The sequence below is a fragment of the Ochotona curzoniae genome, unplaced genomic scaffold (assembly GCF_017591425.1).
Source record: "Ochotona curzoniae isolate NIBS_2020 unplaced genomic scaffold, NIBS_Ocur_1.0 contig_64, whole genome shotgun sequence".
NCBI classification, from domain to species: domain Eukaryota; kingdom Metazoa; phylum Chordata; class Mammalia; order Lagomorpha; family Ochotonidae; genus Ochotona; species Ochotona curzoniae.
Genome location: NW_024466502.1, coordinates 42,049,850 through 42,067,728, shown reverse-complemented (window position 1 = coordinate 42,067,728; position 17,879 = coordinate 42,049,850). Strand labels below are relative to the sequence as shown.

Below are 17,879 nucleotides of genomic sequence, written 5' to 3'. Positions count from 1 at the left end.
GCTGATAAACTACCATCTGTTTAATCTTTATTTTCTTTCTCTTTTTGAAAGACTTTCCCTTGTTCAAAGGTCATCTAAGTTTCTCTTTTAGAGTTATGCATGGAGCCAATTCTTATTTTGGGGTATGTTCTATCTTACTGCAGATTACTGAAACAAAGGGTTTGGCTGGTTATACACCTTTGTTGCACAATTTTCCTCTATAAGGATCTGCCTTTCATTAAAGACTCACTGATGACATGCAGGGTGTATGCATTTGTATTGCTGGTTATATTTCATTGTTAGGAATTTTGCATATTTTGAGATTCCAGAAAGGAAGGATAGAGTCCGCATGTACAGAGAAAGGAATGAGATTTTGAAACTGGATGCCGTGCTACATATCTGAATTACATAGCTGTGAGCCATAACACCACATCTTGATTTTTTTTTTTGGAGAAATACAGTTGATACTTACTGAAAGTAAATAATATTCACATTACTTTTTTTTCTTATAAATTTACATGAGATTGGCAGAACTGAATATTCTAGGCCAAATGACCATTTACCCATAATGTTTTTTTTTTTAAAAGATTTATTTATTTTTATTACAAAGTCAGATATACAAAAAGGAAAGACAGAGAGAAAGATCTTCTGTCCAGTGATTCACTCCCCAAGTGACTGCAGTGGTCGGTGCTGCGCCGATCCGAAGCCAGGAGATAGGAACTTCTTCTGGGTCCCCCACACATGTGCAGGGTCCCAAAGCTTTGGGCCGTCCTCAAATGCTTTCCCAGGCCACAAGCAGGGAGCTGGATGGGAAGTGGAGCTGCCAGGATTAGAACTGGCGCCCATATGGGTTCCCGGTGCGTTCAAGGCGAGGACTTTAGCTGCTAGGCCACTGCGCCAGGCCCTATCCATAATGGTTTTTAACAAAACTTCTGTTATCTTTGCTGTTACGATGATGTATTTTCCAAAATCATTTATTCATTTATCTCTTCCCTGCCCTGAGTCCTTGGTCCTCCCTGGTATTCCTCTGTGGCTGCAATGGCTGGAGCTGAGCCAATCTGAAGCCAGGAGCCAGGAACCTCTTCTGGGTATCCCACATGGGTGTGGGGTCCCAAGGCTTTGGTCCTTCCTCGACTGCTTTCCCAGGCCACGAGCAAGGTGCTGAAAGAGAAGTGAAGTAGCCAGGATACAAACTGGCACCCAAATGGGATCCCAGTGGATGCAAAGTGGGCTTTAGCCACTAGGCTACTGCATTTGGCCCTCAAAATATTTATTGAATGATTATTTAGCAAAAGTAGTAATGATGCAAAGAAAAAAATTACGTGGTTGGCTTTAAGAGTTTTGAAGCTTTTAGTAGATCTGATGTATCTTCTTGAATTATCCAAATTAAATTATATTATACTCATTTATTATCCAGTACATGATATGCATGACTTTTCAAATTAGATTAATCAAGGTTGCAGATTAATAAGCATAAAGCGTAATGAGGTAGAGTTTTATCTACTTTTGTTCTGTTTATAGCATCATTTTTGACCTTTGTAAGTCAATCTTTCTTAAGCCCAGTTTTCTTGCTTGCTAGGCAAGAGTAATGGCTCCCTTTGCATTTTGTTGGAGGATTCAAGGAGATAAGCTCTAAGTGCACTTGCTTCAGTTTTCTTGGTAGCTCTAAATGGTGGCTGCTCTTGCTGCTGTGCCCAGTAAGAATAGTTCCTATTTTAAGTCCTGTTTGAAATCTCTAAATATTATAACCTTCTATATTGGTGATTCCATGTCTTAAAGAATCTTTGTGGCATTCTCATCTGGAGTTTTCGTAAGGAAATTAATCTCCAGTGAGAGAGGAATGACTACGAAATCAGTTCCCCAGAATTAACAATATATTTGGTACCATCATTCTAGATGTATAAGAGAAAACTCAGTTCATCATGGTGGAGACATTAGTGCCTAGTTTTTCTACATTAAGAATATATCTGGTTATTTAAGATCTGCTTTGAAATTCTTAACATAAAAAATGGAAAGTTGTAGCATAGTAGCCTGTCACTTTTTTCTGTAATAGGGGTTAGATACTTAAATGTGTCATGAAAGAGTTTAATATTCTAGAACAGAAGCCATACCCTAATCAAGCGATGTTCAAGCTTCTTCTAAAGACTGTTTTAGATGGGCTTGATGCCTTGAAGGCTTTCTGATCCAAGCTCAGTCCAACATGGTAACTGAAAATTATTTCCTTAAGATGAATGAGGTTAATTGATTTTTAAAAATCAGATAATGAAGTTAATATATGGGTTTTTTTTAAGCTTCGAAGATTTATTGAACTGGATTTTGAAATCAAGTATGAAATTTCAAAACTAGAGTTTGTATGATAATAGTTCAGATGAAACAAAATAGCTTTGTGGTACAATAGTTTTGGTGCATGCTCTTATATATATCATGGAAGTTGACACTACATATTAGTTTATTGGAAACTGGGCAGTCCTAAGAAACAATTTTATTAAACCCTACTTGATTCATCATTCCACATGTATTACTAATCTGAAAATCACTATTTCCTGAAATACACATTAGGGAATGTTAATTTTGCCTACCTTTGTATATCAGAAATATCCTGGGTCATATAAAGTGATACCAGACCTCACGGGAACTGATCTGTACTTATTGTAACTGAGAGGTATTCTATCCTCTCTCTGTTTACTAGTCTGTTTTCTGTAAGCATATGATTCTTACCGGAAATGAAGTGAAAGTGTAAATGTCATGTGAGAGTCCTTTTATGCCAAGTGGACATCTAACAACAAATGTTTAGGCACATTTTTAAGAAGTACGACACATATTTAGAGGCTCATTTAATGAACACTGTCTTTGTACATGACTTGCAGATCTTGGGGAAATCTGTAAATGCATTGGAGCTAGTTGATTTCTAAATGTTCAAGAAAGGGAAGTTAGTCAGAAGTTGTTCTGTGCTCTAATTACTATCAGTTAAAATATACTCGGTGTTCTGTTTCTAATATTGCAGAGTTAGTTTAACTGAGTAAGGGAGCCAATTGAACATTTGAATCTATTTATTCATTTCAAATGTGACACTTAAGAAATGGAATACAATAAAGTACAAAAAGGGGTGTAAAATCCTAATGACAGATGTTGAAGTCTTTTAGGGATTTTAATAAGAGGTCAAAAAATGTGTTCATTGATATGTTGGATATGTTTCTGAAGATACACTGGTAAAATAGGAGTGGATTTTTTTTTTTTTACTGTTTGAGGAATGCCTCTAAGGTGGAGCATCATGAAGCGACAGGAAGGTAGAGTCGTGTAAGCTAGACACTTTTAAGTATTAGTTTGGCCAAAACATTTTTTTTTAGATTTATTTAGTTTTGGTGGAAAAGGCATATTTATGGAGAGGAAGGGGAACAGATCTTCCATCTGCTGGTTCACTCCCCAAAAGGCCACAATGGCCAGAGCTGAACCATTCAGGAGACAGGAGCTTCTTCTGGGTTTCACACGTGGGTGCAGTGTCCCTAAAGCTTTGACCCATCCTCTACCGCTTTCCCATGCCATAAGCAGGGAGCTAATCAGAAGTGGAGCAGTTGAGACATGAACCTGTACCCATATGAGAAGCTGGTGTTTCAAGGAGGATTCTTAGCCAATTGAGCCATTGCTACAGCCCCTTGGTTGAAATTATGGAGGGAGAATGGAGTGAGGTTGTCAATAATATATGAAGAAAGATGCATTCGTTTTGTTTCTTATTAGAGGTCTATTCACATGTAGACATCCGATTTTCTAAGGAAAGAACTTGAACTATCAAAGTCCAAAGTTTTGCTTCAATTCCACATATCTCTTAAATCGTGTGTTTTAAGTGTCAGTTTGGTGGTGGTTTTTTTTTCCCCTTTCATAGCTTTTTATAATTTTTTTAATGTTATTTTTCTTTTCTGAAATGCATTATCAAAATTTTATTTGCTAAGTATTTGGAAAGTAGAAAGAGTTATGCAAGAAGGCTGTGACTAGTCAATAAGATGTAAAAAAATTTTTTCTATGCAAGTTGCAATAGAATAGATTGAAAGAATTATTTGTGGGTAGATAAACTCTGGATTTGGAAAAAAACCCCACTTTATTGGTAAAGAATAGTTTGCGCCTTGTTCTTACATAGAATATTGCATTAAGCTTTTTTTGCAGATGTCTAATATATTTATGCTGATCTTTTTGTTAGACTTAAGTGAAATGAGAAAGAAAATGTCCTTCTGTTGGTCTTTATATATAGAGGAATTTGAGTAGAAACATTGTAAGCCATCTGTAAATAACATTTGGAATATATTGAAATTTAGGTCAACTACAATATTCTTGCAAGATAATTCTATTGTGCAGTAAAGTGGCTTGTTCTCAAGTAATAGACTTGAGTTCTGAATCCAATTTTTGTTTCCAGATTAGCATTTTATACCTCAAACAAGTGATTTAATCTGTAGTAAGTCTGTGTTATTAATATAACAAGCTTACTAAAGTGTGAAATTATCATATGTTTAAAATACTGTTCTATACATTTTTAGGCAAGTCAATAGATACAAAATATGTAATCTACAAATTTTAATTAGAAAAAAATCCTTTTGCAGATACTTAAGTTAGAGGGATTTCTTATTTGAAGATTGTTTTAAATATAGCCTTTTTAGTGCAGTAGAAACATCTGTTCCTAGATTATTTATGTGGCTGATTCTGAGTTGTTAAATTTGTTACACTTTATTTTAAAGTTTATTCCTTGTCAAGCTTTGGTAGGTTGATAGAAATGGCAGAACAAACAGTTGTCAACTGATGTATGTTTATATGAAATTGAATTTCAGAAATGTATGTAAAATAGTATATTTATTCTAGCAATTCTCATAGACTGAGTTAAAGCCAACACTTGTGATTGTTAATTAAAATGTCTGGAAAAGCATAAATAAATTACGACTCAGAATCTTAGTGAACACTTCTTTGGATTTGCTGTGCTTTAGCTTACCAGGTATGTGTTCTTAGGTGATTTCCTTAACTTGTTTGTGCGTTCCTTTCTTTATGGGAGAAGGTGTGGAAATAGTGCTAAAATACAGAAACCATGGAGTTGTTAGAATTGAGTAAGTCAGTATATATCAGGAGTGTAAGGTATCACTGTACATGTAGCAAGCTCTTAATAAATATTACAGCAAAAAGCAATATTTGCTTATAAGTGAAAACATTATTTGGGAGTTTTATCTTGAATTATAATAAAAGTGGGTAAGAGGTGTGTTCATGATGACATTAAGCTCTTTATAGAAATTTTTGTACAGAAAAATTAAAAGCCTTCCATTTTTTAAATGTAGAATAAAAATACAAACATGGTAGTATAATTTGGGAAAATTTTTTGATCCATCTATTATGTCAATGTATGCTGTAGCCTAGAGTTAATTTCTGAACTTATTTTATAGAAAGATAATAAGTTTTCCTGTTTGCAGGCAAAATTTTTTCTTTTTAGTTCAGATAACTACCAAAGAAAACTACCAAAGAAAACAAACAAAAAATGACTGTTACCACTCTGAAATTAGAACACTCTGAAATTAGAACAGGGCATGCCACAACATTGTCATTTTCATGAAAGATTAAAGCTCAAAAACTTTTCATTTGAATAACAAACATAATTATCAGGACATTCTTCATGTGTGTCCAGTATGAAAATTTTTCAGACTGTTGTTAATTAAAAAAATTTTTTTGTTGTGAAATAGTTCTAGTCTCAATTTGCAAAAATATAGTACACAATTTTCCCACATACACGTCACCTAGATTTCGCTAATGTTTGAAGCTTATACTTGTGTACCCATAGTACAGATGCAGGAATCAGCATTAACAAGTCCGTCATTTTTGTTTTGTTTTGTTTTGTTTTTGATGCTCTCCATTAAACGGCGGTATTCTAGACTGGGAAATCAGGCAAGGATCTCCTGTGGTACTTGGTTGTCCTGCCTCTGACAGTCTCGGCCCATTACTTGTTGGTTCTCTATATTTCATGCCTTTAGTGGAATAATAGCTGTTTAGATCTGCCCTCAACTTGTCTGTTATTTTCTCATGCTCAGACTGATTTTATATCAAATGTCTAATCAAAAATAGTTCTGCATCTTTGGCAGGAGTGCCATAGAAGAGATGGAGTTTCCTCACCAGTGTATTGTTAGGAGCTACGTGGTACCGATTTGCCATCTAGCTGGTAGTGTCCCTCTTCATCCTTTGGTTAAGAGAGGCGACTACCAGGCTTATAAACTGTCAAGTTACTGTTTTTTTCCCCTTTGTAATTAACAAATGTCTCACAGAAATATTTTGACACAGTGTAAATACTGTTTCTACTACCCATTAATTTTGGCAGCTATTGATACTCTTGCTTTACTGGTACATTTTAACTTGAATTTTTAACAATTTTTTCTTTTGGTTTTCTTGTTAGTTTCATAAATGGATAATAATCCCAAAGAAATTAAGATGAAAGCAACCTAATTTGTAAAACTTAAAGTACGTTTCTTGCTATATAATTTTTTCTGAATGTACTCATTATGATTGTAGCACAACCAAAGATCTTCAAAAAAAGCTTAATAGAAATAATTCTGTTGTGAAAATGCTTTATGTGTACTTCAGAATATACTAAGCATTAAAGAACAAAGCCACCTATCTCATGGCAGGTGAATAAATAAGCAGCTGATCTATGCAGGCTGGCATTGTAGCTCAGCAGGTTAAGTTGTGAGTGCCGCTTTAAGCCCTGTCTGCTTCACTTAAAATCCATCTCCTTGCTAATGCACGTTAGGGAAAGCAATGGAATAGGACTTGAATACTTGGGCTCCTTCTGTCTGCATGAAAGAGCTGGCTTTGGTTTGACCCAGTTGGGCCACTATGAGCCATTTGGGGGATGAACCAACAGATTGAAACCTCTTTCTATGGAACTCTGTCTTTCAAGTAGTATATCTTTAAACAAAAAAATTAAGCAAAGAAGATGCTAGAGGAGTAAAACTAATGAAAGTTACTTTGAATGATGCATTTACTAGAGTAATTAACAGGTTTTCTTAGTTATTTTCACCAATTACTATTTTTGCCAAATACCCAGGCCTTCTTTAGCTTAATTTTCAAATAACGTTTTTAAATTATGTTAAAGGCTTATTGAGTCCATTTTTTTTTTGCATATAAAGGACTAAATGGCAAGTTTAAATGCTTTAATTTCATCCTTTAATTTCATCATGTTGATCCTGATGGTTTTTCTCCTCCTTTAATATTCAGTATAATTTAGGCAGATACAATTTAATGATTGCCTGTTATCTTTTATTCCTTAGTTAGTAACTGTTCTAAAAATATATTTTGTTGTGGATTCTTTTTCCTCTTTTACATGTTAGTAGGGCATGAAACATTCAGATTAGCTATCGACTGCTTCTAAGAAATGCTAGATATTTGAGTAACTTAAATGCAAATGATGTTTTGGATGGTTTCTTGTCCAAAAGGATGGGGAGAAAATAATGAAATTTGGTTAGATATTTGCTCTAAAGCAGTATAATTGTTGGATTTTTCTGTTTCATTACAGCTGTCTTGTTTTGCTAAATTGTTTCTTGTGATTCAGTCTTTTATCTCCAAAATACAATGGAATATGATGGAATCCCTTTAATTTCCAGGCTTCCTTCTTTTTTTTTAAAGGGATATCCCATTTGATTATATATATATAATTTCCCATTTAAAAGTAGTCTTTCCCTCTAGAATCGGTCTAATATTTCATTTAACTATTCCTGAGGAATATGAGGTTTTTTTTGTTTGTTTCTTTGTTTTGGAGGGGGGCAAATTAACATTTCTGAAATTAAAGATTTGAAAATTACATGCTTTGGCAAGGATCTGGTTTGTTTTCTTACTACTTACTAATCTCTGGAAAAGAACATCAGAAATATGTAGTGTTATGATTTCAGGATAATCACTTTTGGAGTTTTCAAATACCATACTAAAAAAATTCTTGAAGTTGGTGATACCCCCAGAGAGAGAGAATGAAAGTCAGTGAAAGTTTTAACCTAAAAAAATTCAAGCTTTTATATCTGCTTTAAATAGCCATGAAAATTTTCCTTTTTTTTTTAAAAAAAGTTATTTCTTAATTAGTAGGCTTCATTTGTAAAACATGTACTGAATTACCAACTGAGTGTGCCAAGCATTTCCCCGAGAACTGGAGATACACAGACTGCTTCAGTTACAGTGTTCCTTTCTTCTACTGCATTATTACAGAGGGAGAAGGAGAGAGAGTATGCTCCCATCCTCTGGCTCACTCCCCAAGCGGTCTCAACAGGCAGAGCCGAACTGATCTGAAGCCGGGATCGTCTGCATCTCCAGTGTGGGTGCAGAGTCCAAAGGCTTTGGGTCATCCTTCATTGCTTCCCAGGCCACAAGCAGGGAGCTGGAATGGAAGTGGACCAACAGGGTAGGATCCAGCACCCATATGGGATGCCAGTTCTTGCAGGCAGAGGATTAGCTTGTTTAGCCACTGTGCTGGTCCTAAGAATTTCCTTCCTTTTTAGAAGTGCCTTAGAATCAGTAAGAATAAGCAATTAAAAGATAAGTAGGTGACAAATTTTATATCATATTTCCAGCTTATGTAGAATGTCATTTTATGAATAGTTAGAAATTTTTTAAGATTTTAAAAATTTTTATTGGAAAGGCAGATGTACAGAGAGAAAGATATTGCATCTGCAGGTTTACTGACCAAGTTGCTACCATGGCCAGAGCTTAGCTGATCCAAACCAGGAGCTTTTTCAGTGTCTTCCGTGTGGGTGCATGGTCCCAAGGCTTTTTGGGTCCTCCCTCCCTGGGAAAACAGGGAGCTGAATGGGACATGGAGGAACTGGAACACAAACTGGCGCCCATATGGGATCCCAACACATGCATGCCAAGTGAGGATTCAGCCACTGAGCCATTGTGCTAGGCTCATGAATAATTATAAATTTATAAAATGGCAAAGTCAACTTAAGATCAGTGAATTATATAAGAAGTGACTAGAAATCGTAGTTTTTGTAGAAACTGATTACCCTGTTTTGTGCTTAATGTAATTAGAATGCTGTCCCCTTTTTAAATTCTAGAAATGCTTAGAACTCATAAGCTATTTAAGCTGATTTAGAAAAATATTGCAAATAGTTTAATTTGATATACATCTCAGGAAAATGCTTATGACATTTGTATGTGAAATACCTATATTTACTGTTTATAATTTAAATTTCCAGTAAGATTCTAAAGATTTAAGTATTTATAAAAATGTTCAGATTGTTGATATATTAACAGGTAAATAGCCCCAAAACACTTCATTTGAGGTAGCCTGTCATTGCTGATTTGTTCGCTTTAAACTGAAATTCATTCTCTAGTAGTTGAAATATGAATCCTACAGTGCAAATAAATACTTAAGCTTTTTCCTCATAAAATATCACATAGGATGGCATTTATCCTAGCCTGTTGAGACATTGCTTGGGATGCCTGCAATCCAAGTCAGTATTTATGTTGAAGTCCTAGTTATGTTCATGGTTTCAGCATCCTGCTGGTGCACCCTGGAAGGCAGCAGGTAATGGGCCAGATAGTTGGGTCTCTGCCACCCATGTGAGAGACTTGGATTGAGTAAACCGTGGATGGGAAGTCAGTCTCTCTCGCCCCACTTCCCTTTCCTTTCTGTTCTTCATCCCCCTTGCCTGCCTTCTTCCCTCTCTATACCTTCCTTCTCTCTCTCTGCCTCTCAGGTAAAAGAAATAAAGAAGTTTAGATCATACCTTTTTTTTTTAACTTTTTTTTTTTTAAAGATTTATTTATTTTATTGGAAAGGCAGATATACAGAGTAAAGGAGAGACAGAGAGGAAGATCTTCCATCCGATGATTCACTCCCCAAGTGAACGCAACAGCCGATGCTATGCCGATCTGTAACCAGGAGACAGGAACTTCTTCCGGATCTCCCATGTGGGTGCAGGGTCCCAAGGCTTTGGGCCGTCCTCGACTGCTTTCCCAGGCCACAAGCAGGGAGCTGGATGGGAAGTGGAGCTGCCGGGATTAGAACTGGCGCCCATATGGGATCCCGGCGTGTTCAAGGTGAGGACTTTAGCTGCTAGGCCACACTGCCGGGCCCCAGATCATATCATTTTTAATAAAGCACATGGGAGAATGCAATTAATTAACATGGAGCTAGATAAGATTTTACTGTATCATTTTATCTTCCTCAGTATTCCTATATTCTTCATTTGAATAAAAAACCTCATTCTGAGAATACCTGTTCATTTTCTGTGTAAAGATATATTATTAAATCCTAAGTCTTAATGAGTGACTCACTCTTTAAGGAAATGCTGGCTCTCGAAATATTTGTAGCAAGATTTGTTTAATTCTGCGAATATGTATGTAGACTTTGGAATTTTGGATATTCTGAAAGTGAGCTCCCTTGGGAGAAGCTGATAAATGGATCTATTTTGACTCAGTCTACTCATGTATAACTTGCTCTATAACCCAGACCCAATACTTTTTTGGGGTTGGTTAGGTTGCATTTTTTCAAATGTATATTTGTGTGGTGAAAGTGTTGGAGGTGTTTAACTGAACAGTTCTTCCTGGAGAATAAATTATAAAACAAGTCCTTATTACTGTGTATAAGATAACGATTTCTAGGGATTTTTTTTTTCCATTAAAAATATGCTGGGCATATTTCTTATTTCAAATAGGCTTTTCCCTCTTTGCAGTGTTTTCATTTAGCTATGTATTATTACTGAGTAGTAATTTAGAGATGAAGAAAAACTGGGAAATTTGGAAAAATCGGATTTTGTTTATAATTTCTAACAAAGGTAACCTAATATTTTTACTATTGTACTAATCTAGAAATGTTTGATTATTTTTGCTGTTTATTTTCACTATATAGTTGAAAAAGAATGACTTATGAAGAAAATGTTTTTTCCTAAACTATAATAGTATTGTTTATATAATTTGAAAGCACTTCTGTAGCTCCTGTTTGCGCTATGCAAGCGTTCCCTGCGGTAACTCTAACATAATGTTAAGTCTGTCTCATGTGGAGGAGCTGCCCCTTAAGAACTGCACTGTGGTTCATTGTTAATCATTTTTTTTTTTTGACTCTTGAAAAGACTTTCAGATCTTTTTTTTTTTCTGATTTGTGCTTCTTTCCTCTTGTCATCCCTCACATACCTCCTCAGTATGATAATTCTGTAAGATACTTTTAAAAAACCTGACCTAAAAATAAGGGTTTCTTCAACACTGAGAGACTTCAGGACTTAAAATCCGCTGGAAACTAACGATGAAAAAAAAAAGTAGCTGTCAGATCATAGCAGACTTGCACAGTTATCTGTTTGATACCTTATGCTGAATGGTAATTTCAGCTGCTGCTTTCATATTTCTTTTTTCATTTCTTTCCTTTCACTTTTGGAAATCGTAGATTTGATGGTGAAATTTACAGGTTTTTCATTTTTTAGGCCAAACTGTTTTGATTTCTCATGTGTGTAGAATTGGATAATTTTTCTAACCAGGTGTTTGGCTTGTTCTTTTCATCTTTTAGGCTTTTAAAATTTAGTCTGAATGTTGTTAGGTAATGGAATAACCATTCCTTTTCAGCTTTTGCTATATTCCAAACTGGCTGCCAGAGCCAGGAACAAGTGAAGGCATAAAACACTAACTTTGGTTGATTGCTACCTTCTTAGTGCTGAGATAAAACCTTTGTTGGTTGATTGATAGAGATCAAGAGAGCACAAGCCTCGTTCCACTAACAGGTAAGGATTCTTTGTCATAAACAGTTGCTGTGAGAGGGAGATTATGTGATAGCATTTTATCCTTAGTATAGGACACTGTGACATCAAACTATTCCATAGCTAGGGTATGTAGCACCTTTACATTTAGAACAATAAATGAGATTTAATAGGGTTGTTTCACCAAGTATAATTGGTCTGTTTTCCAAAGGTAGTACTGTTCAATTTTGTCCTGCAGACCTGTAACTGTAAATATGTACCTCCATATCTTATTCTCCTTTCAGCTTTTCCTTGATCAGATACTGTGTACTTTGAACTTCCTTCTCCTCTCCATTTACCTTTTTATAATAAAGCTTAACTATTTTCTGGTATCTTTGCCATCATCTGTTATTTGAGTATATCTTACTGCTTTAATTTCTACATTGTATAGCCACTTAATGATCATTCATGGTCCTTCTTGACCCAAGGTAAAAATGATCATGCATTTTTAAAAGGGTTTTGAATCTGCATTATCTGTGTCTGCTATTCTGCCCTCCCAAGTTTAAAGATAAGTGATTTGAAGAATCAGTTTTTTCATGACAGTAATCATAGCTTTGATGAAATGCAAGTTGAGCTTTTTGTTGCTATAATATGGACCTAGAGTGATGAATTCTTTAAATGACCACTGATTTGAAAACCTAGAAACAAATTCAATTTCTTAGATACTCCCGAAGTTTAGTTGTATTCCCGTTAATATGCTTCATTGCCCTGTTTCTGCTTTTCATTCCATCATCTTCTCTTTGATAGAAGAATTAACTGGGACTCCTCCTTTGGCGTCTCCGAGGTTGAGTGCCTTTTCCCTGTCCCCTTACGACAGCTATGATCTTATTTCCAGTCATAATTTATTATTTTTTGGTTCAGTCTTCCACTCGATGTTGAGTGGTTTGTCACAGAGTGTGTTATGGCTTAAACCAATACAGGTCCCTTCTTAATTGTTCTGAAAAATTAAACATTTGTGTTGACAGATTTTTAAAATTCGAATTAAGAAGGCATTAAGGAAAGCATACCTGAAGGTAGCTCCTTTTTAATCCTGAGGATAAGCCATTACAAACTCAAATGACCAGATAATGTAATTTCTTAATAAGAAGTTTTTCTTAAATCTATATTCAGCTCTCTATTTCAGTGCTTCTCTCCTACCAGAGGTGCAAGGAGTGATCCTAGAACCACAGATTCAGCCAAGACCACGGAGAGCTTTTGACGTCAGGGGTCCTCTTTCTCCACTGAACCCTTGGAGACAGAATATCCAGCTTCTGGAGAGAGTGGGAAAGGATAATAAACAAGTGGGTGCTTTCCATTATTTACTTGGGTTTATTTATTGATTGGAGTGTCCTTCCATTGCCCATTCTATTGGTAAACTCCTTGGGTTCATGTAAGAACCAGGTGGGGATGCAGTTTGTCTAAGAGTGCTAACTAGTGCCCATTCAAAAAAGAAACCTGAAATTCATTAAATTTTCTCTCCAGACAGTTAAAGCAGTGGATGAATTGGGCATGTCATTTGGTAAATACCTATGTAGTCCACAGAAATTTTAAAAAGGAAATATTTACCTGTTTTGGCCTTTATGGTATTCGTGGACTTTTAAAGTACTCTTATATTTCTGTAATTTAACACTTTTTCATTTTTTGGGCAAACAAGACATCTGGTCTGTTAATGTATGTAATCAGATGTCCAGGTATTATCCTACACTGTTAGAGAACTTTTTGGTCCTTTTCCTACCCCGAATGTTAGGACTTCATGTTTGATATGTTAAGAGATATGATGATAGTACCATCATGATTTTACTGTCAAATCTAGGCTTCATTCTTTAACAGAATAAATATGTATGAATTTGTTTCAGGATATAATAATCCTGAAAACTATATTTAATATACTCAAAAGTCATTTTTCTAGTCCCTAGGGGATAATGTTTGTGGCAAAAGAGCCTATCTCCTAGATTTTCCCCATGGTATTAAGATTGTTTGCTCTTAGTTTCTCTGATGCTGAGGGAAGGATTTGATTCCAGGAAGTTCTTGTCATCTACAGTGGGTAGAATGTAAACTTGATGCCTTTGGCAAGTTTTCATTTTTCCTTGGTGGATTCCTTCTGTGACTCCAGGTATCTTGATAATGGGAGACCGGTTTATTCTCTAATTGCCCAGATTTCTTTCAACTGGTAAAACATCATACTTCTTCAGCAAAAGGAATTCTTCTAGCAGAGCCTTCATGGATGATATCTGTCACACATGCCAGCATCTGCAGTGGAAGGCAGTGGTGAATGGATCCATGCAGTATGTCTAGAAGACACAAGAATGAGCCAGCCACCTGATCTTGTCATTTATAAACTTTTAAGATTTACTCTGGTTTATTTACTCTTGGTCTGAACATGGAAAGGCTCAAGTAATCTTTTCATATTGGAATTTTACATGGCCATGAAAATATTTCTTTCTATTCAGAAGACTGACATAGAGGAAGCTTGAGAGACTTCTTTCTTTAAAGCAGCTCTCTGTATCTGTTCCATTAAAAGAATTTATGAGATTGAAAATCACCTTGATAAAGTAGGCAAGTAGTATAGGAAATCCAGAGAACAAAAAGAAATGGTTTTTTGTTAACTTACACTGAAAGAAGCTGGTAAATCAAAGGTGAACTTCTTAATTATTCCAAAAGCATTTTTAATACTAGCCTGTGCTCTTTAGCTCATCTTTTGCTGATCTTGAGCCTTATTCTTATTCTATTTCTCAAATCAACAAAATCTAGTATAGAAACACAAGAGACATTTTAAAAGTAGCTTGATCTGTCTTTTGAAATCATTAATACCTGTTAAACTTGAGGTATTGTTCCAAACTAAAGGCACATTAAAATTTGAATGATAGTGTCACATAGCAGCAGTGAATGGAGCATTGAGGATCAGTAGCATTAGAAGAAGCTCATGGGTGTAACTAAATGTTATAAATTAGTTACCCAAACTGTCAATAATTGATTGAAGCAGTTACCAAAATGTTTTATTTCTGTCTTTTATCTTTTAACTGGTCAGTCAAAAGCTATTAAAGAAACTTTTCAAAGTAATCTAATGCTGCCAGTTTGTTTTGTTTTGATACAAATTTTAAGAATGAAATCATTAAATTATTAATATGACTGCAAGTAAGATGTCTTAAAAATCTCAAAGATTTTTAGAAGCCACATTTGCCAAAGTTCCTTACTTTTTCTTGGCTGTCCACGAGAAATACCTTTTCGTTATCAATTTAAAAATTTTCTTAGTACTTAAAAATAAGTTTAAAAGGTTAGTTTGAACTAAAATTTTCTTAGAGAGTTCTGAATTACAGCTTTTCGTTACTGATTTCTGTTAAATATTTATTGATTTACAAATTAAAAAAACAGCTGCCCAACATGTTAAAAAGAACTTAGGGAACTGAAAGTGAGATTTACTTAGAAATTAAGTTGGTTGAGTTCTTTGAACCACAGAACAAAACCATTTTATGGCCTGTGAGATTATTAGCTTTTTGTTTTAGCTTTGAAGATGAAAAGTGAGTTAATCTTTTAATCTCATGCTTTGATGAAACTTTAGCGTTGTTCTTTTTAAAGTGTACAAAAGAAATGTAAGTGCATTTCTATTTACCTCATGCCACTAAAGCTATTTAAAAGTGAAACATTTTTGTATATTATTGTGAACTGATTTGTTTATTTAAACTTTTATTTTGATGCATTTTACTTTTAGTTTTTTTATATTTCGTGTCACAATATGCATTTTTCGATGTTTATTTTATGAATATTAACATAAGCTATTTTTTTCTAGAATGATTGTGTAATATTTGTATTTGTGATCATTTGAAAACTAATAAATATTTTGTCCATGAAAAAATGCACTTACTGATAAATGGCTTATTTCTGTTTCAGCAGTAGAAAGTGAAAATTGCAACAACATTTTTAAGTGTATTTTAATTTTATGTGTGTTCCGCTAAGCATTTCTGAATATAAATTATGTCCTTTGTATGTAACGGTTTTTTGGTTTTTTTTGAGAAAAAATTTTTGAAACTAAAAATGATTCTTTATGGGGGTCACCATGTGAATGTATATGACATAGGTGATCTGTTTAATCTATTTTTACATTTTCTTAATTGCATTGTCTTAGCTTTGTTTCTGGAATTGGATTTTTTTAGATACCGTTTTTATACGTCAGTTTTATAAACCATTAAAATTCGAGTTTGTATTGTAGGTGTCAGGGATAATTTGGTCAAATCTTTTAAAAATAGGTTAGTCAAATTATATCCCCTTACAAAATGGCAGACAAGAACAGTTCTACCCAGAAAAAGAACATTTGAAAATGGTGGGTGATTGGGGGACCACCCAACTGATAACAACTACTTGCAAGAGGATTGTTTGCTGTGTGAATGTTCTGCTAGAACAGATGGCTAGAAAAATGAGAAATCTTGACTTCTGAATCTCTTGAGTATTATCAAAATAGCAGAGGAAAGGGTAAATTTTGGTTTTAGTGATGTCTTTACAGCTACATAAGCTTTACCCCAATGTCACTTTGTCCTTTATATAGGACACCTATGAAAATTTGAGTGCTGAGGGTAACTTTCAGATAAATGTGTCATTGAAGCACTTGCAAAATAATTGAATGCTTGGAACATAATGGGTTAATTGGGGTTGGTGGAATAATGCACCTTTTCTGTGTAGGATCTGCTAGAAGCAAGGGGATTTCCTTTTGAATTTGGAGAAAAGTTATAAAAAAATAAACTTCAAAAATTAAAAGTAAACACCTGGATGGATGTTAGGCAAGAAATAAAAGTTGAATTAATGACACCCTGTGGCTTAAGATGGTGAAAGTTGGTCCCCCCCCCCCAAAATTCTGAGAAAATGAGAAACACAAAAGGATCTAATGATTTAGAAGAGCCAACTGTATTAGGAGTAGGAAAAGGAAGATAAAATTCTTGGCTTTATTAATCTGGTAAGTTTGGAAAAGATAAGTAAAAGATTCTGTGGATAAAGGTGGTTTTTGAATTTTAGAATTTAAAAAGGTTTATGAACCAAATATTTCTCAGTGAAAGACTATATTCCATGTGGGGAAAAAAACAGGAGCTTTTGTAAATCTTTCCTATGCATATTTGTATTAAAAGGGTGGGGTGGAATGGAGGATAAAAATTAATCTGCTGCAGAAACTTCAAAAATATCACAAAAATAATGGGTTTGTAAAGTTTTAAATCAGTGGTTTTTCTTACATAGACTATTCCCTACACTATTGATAGCTTTAAAAAATGTTACAGAATATTAAATTTGGCTTGACCATTATTTTTCAGGGTATAAGTTCATAGCCTTTTGGGTTGGTGAAGTTATAATTGGTCAGTTTCATATTAAGATGTGCCTGAGTTTTTCAGGCTTTTTAAGCTTTTCTTGCTTCCTTTTAAGTAGTTGGCTATTTTTTTTAAGTAAATAACAAGTCAAGATATTAAAGCCTACTGCAAGTCTGTATGCAGATCTTACTTTCCTTTGCCATATAGCAAGTTACACAGAATGTCAGTGCTCAGAATTCCTAAGTTTTGAGTATTTCCTACTTTATTGATCTTTTACTAAAAGAACTTAATACTAATTTTTCCCAAAAATGGAAAAAAAAATTGTTTGAAAAATAAACACATAGGTGCTCCAGAGATTTTTTTTTTCTGCTAATATTTCTATCAGGTAATTAGATTACTGCAGTGGAAATGTTAGGGAAATTTGAAGTGGGCATCGGACATGTTGAGAAATTGTGCTCAAAGGGATCTCTGCTCAAGAGGTAAGGTATGGCATAGAGAGAAAAGTGTGCAAGCCACGTGCAGCATGATGTCTGGGGATAAGGTAAACCACAACTAGCATCCTTAGATTTTTTTTCAGCAACATACAGAATTAGGATAATAGTTTTTGCCAATGTTGCCTCCTAGAGATAGAATGTAGATCACTATAGATTTTTGTTACTGTTTTTTTGTTTGTTTTATTTTTGATGAGTGTGAGGTAGACTTGCAGACATCCCCTACATTTGCTCTCTTCATGTCTATGACTCTTAATTTAGTATTTCTTAAACCCTGAGCACTGTAAGAGTGAGTTTTGCTTGGTATGTTGATTGTACACTTCATGAAATTAGTGCCTGGCATCATTTTGGCTTTGTCTTTTTTTTTTTTTTCTAAGATAGACACATGTGTTAGTAATTTATTAAGCTTA

At 34.6% G+C, this 17,879-nt stretch overlaps 1 protein-coding gene and 1 long non-coding RNA gene across 3 annotated transcripts in view; both read left to right on the top strand.

The window, feature by feature from the left end:
- The window catches only part of TSC22D1 (TSC22 domain family member 1), a 116,753-nt gene that overhangs the window by 15,705 nt on the left and 83,169 nt on the right, over window positions 1–17,879 (top strand). The window lies entirely within an intron of this gene.
- On the top strand, window positions 9,991–16,536 carry LOC121163675. The gene is made up of 2 exons (XR_005884936.1): window positions 9,991–12,991; window positions 13,804–16,536. It is a non-coding gene; the product is annotated as an uncharacterized LOC121163675 (long non-coding RNA).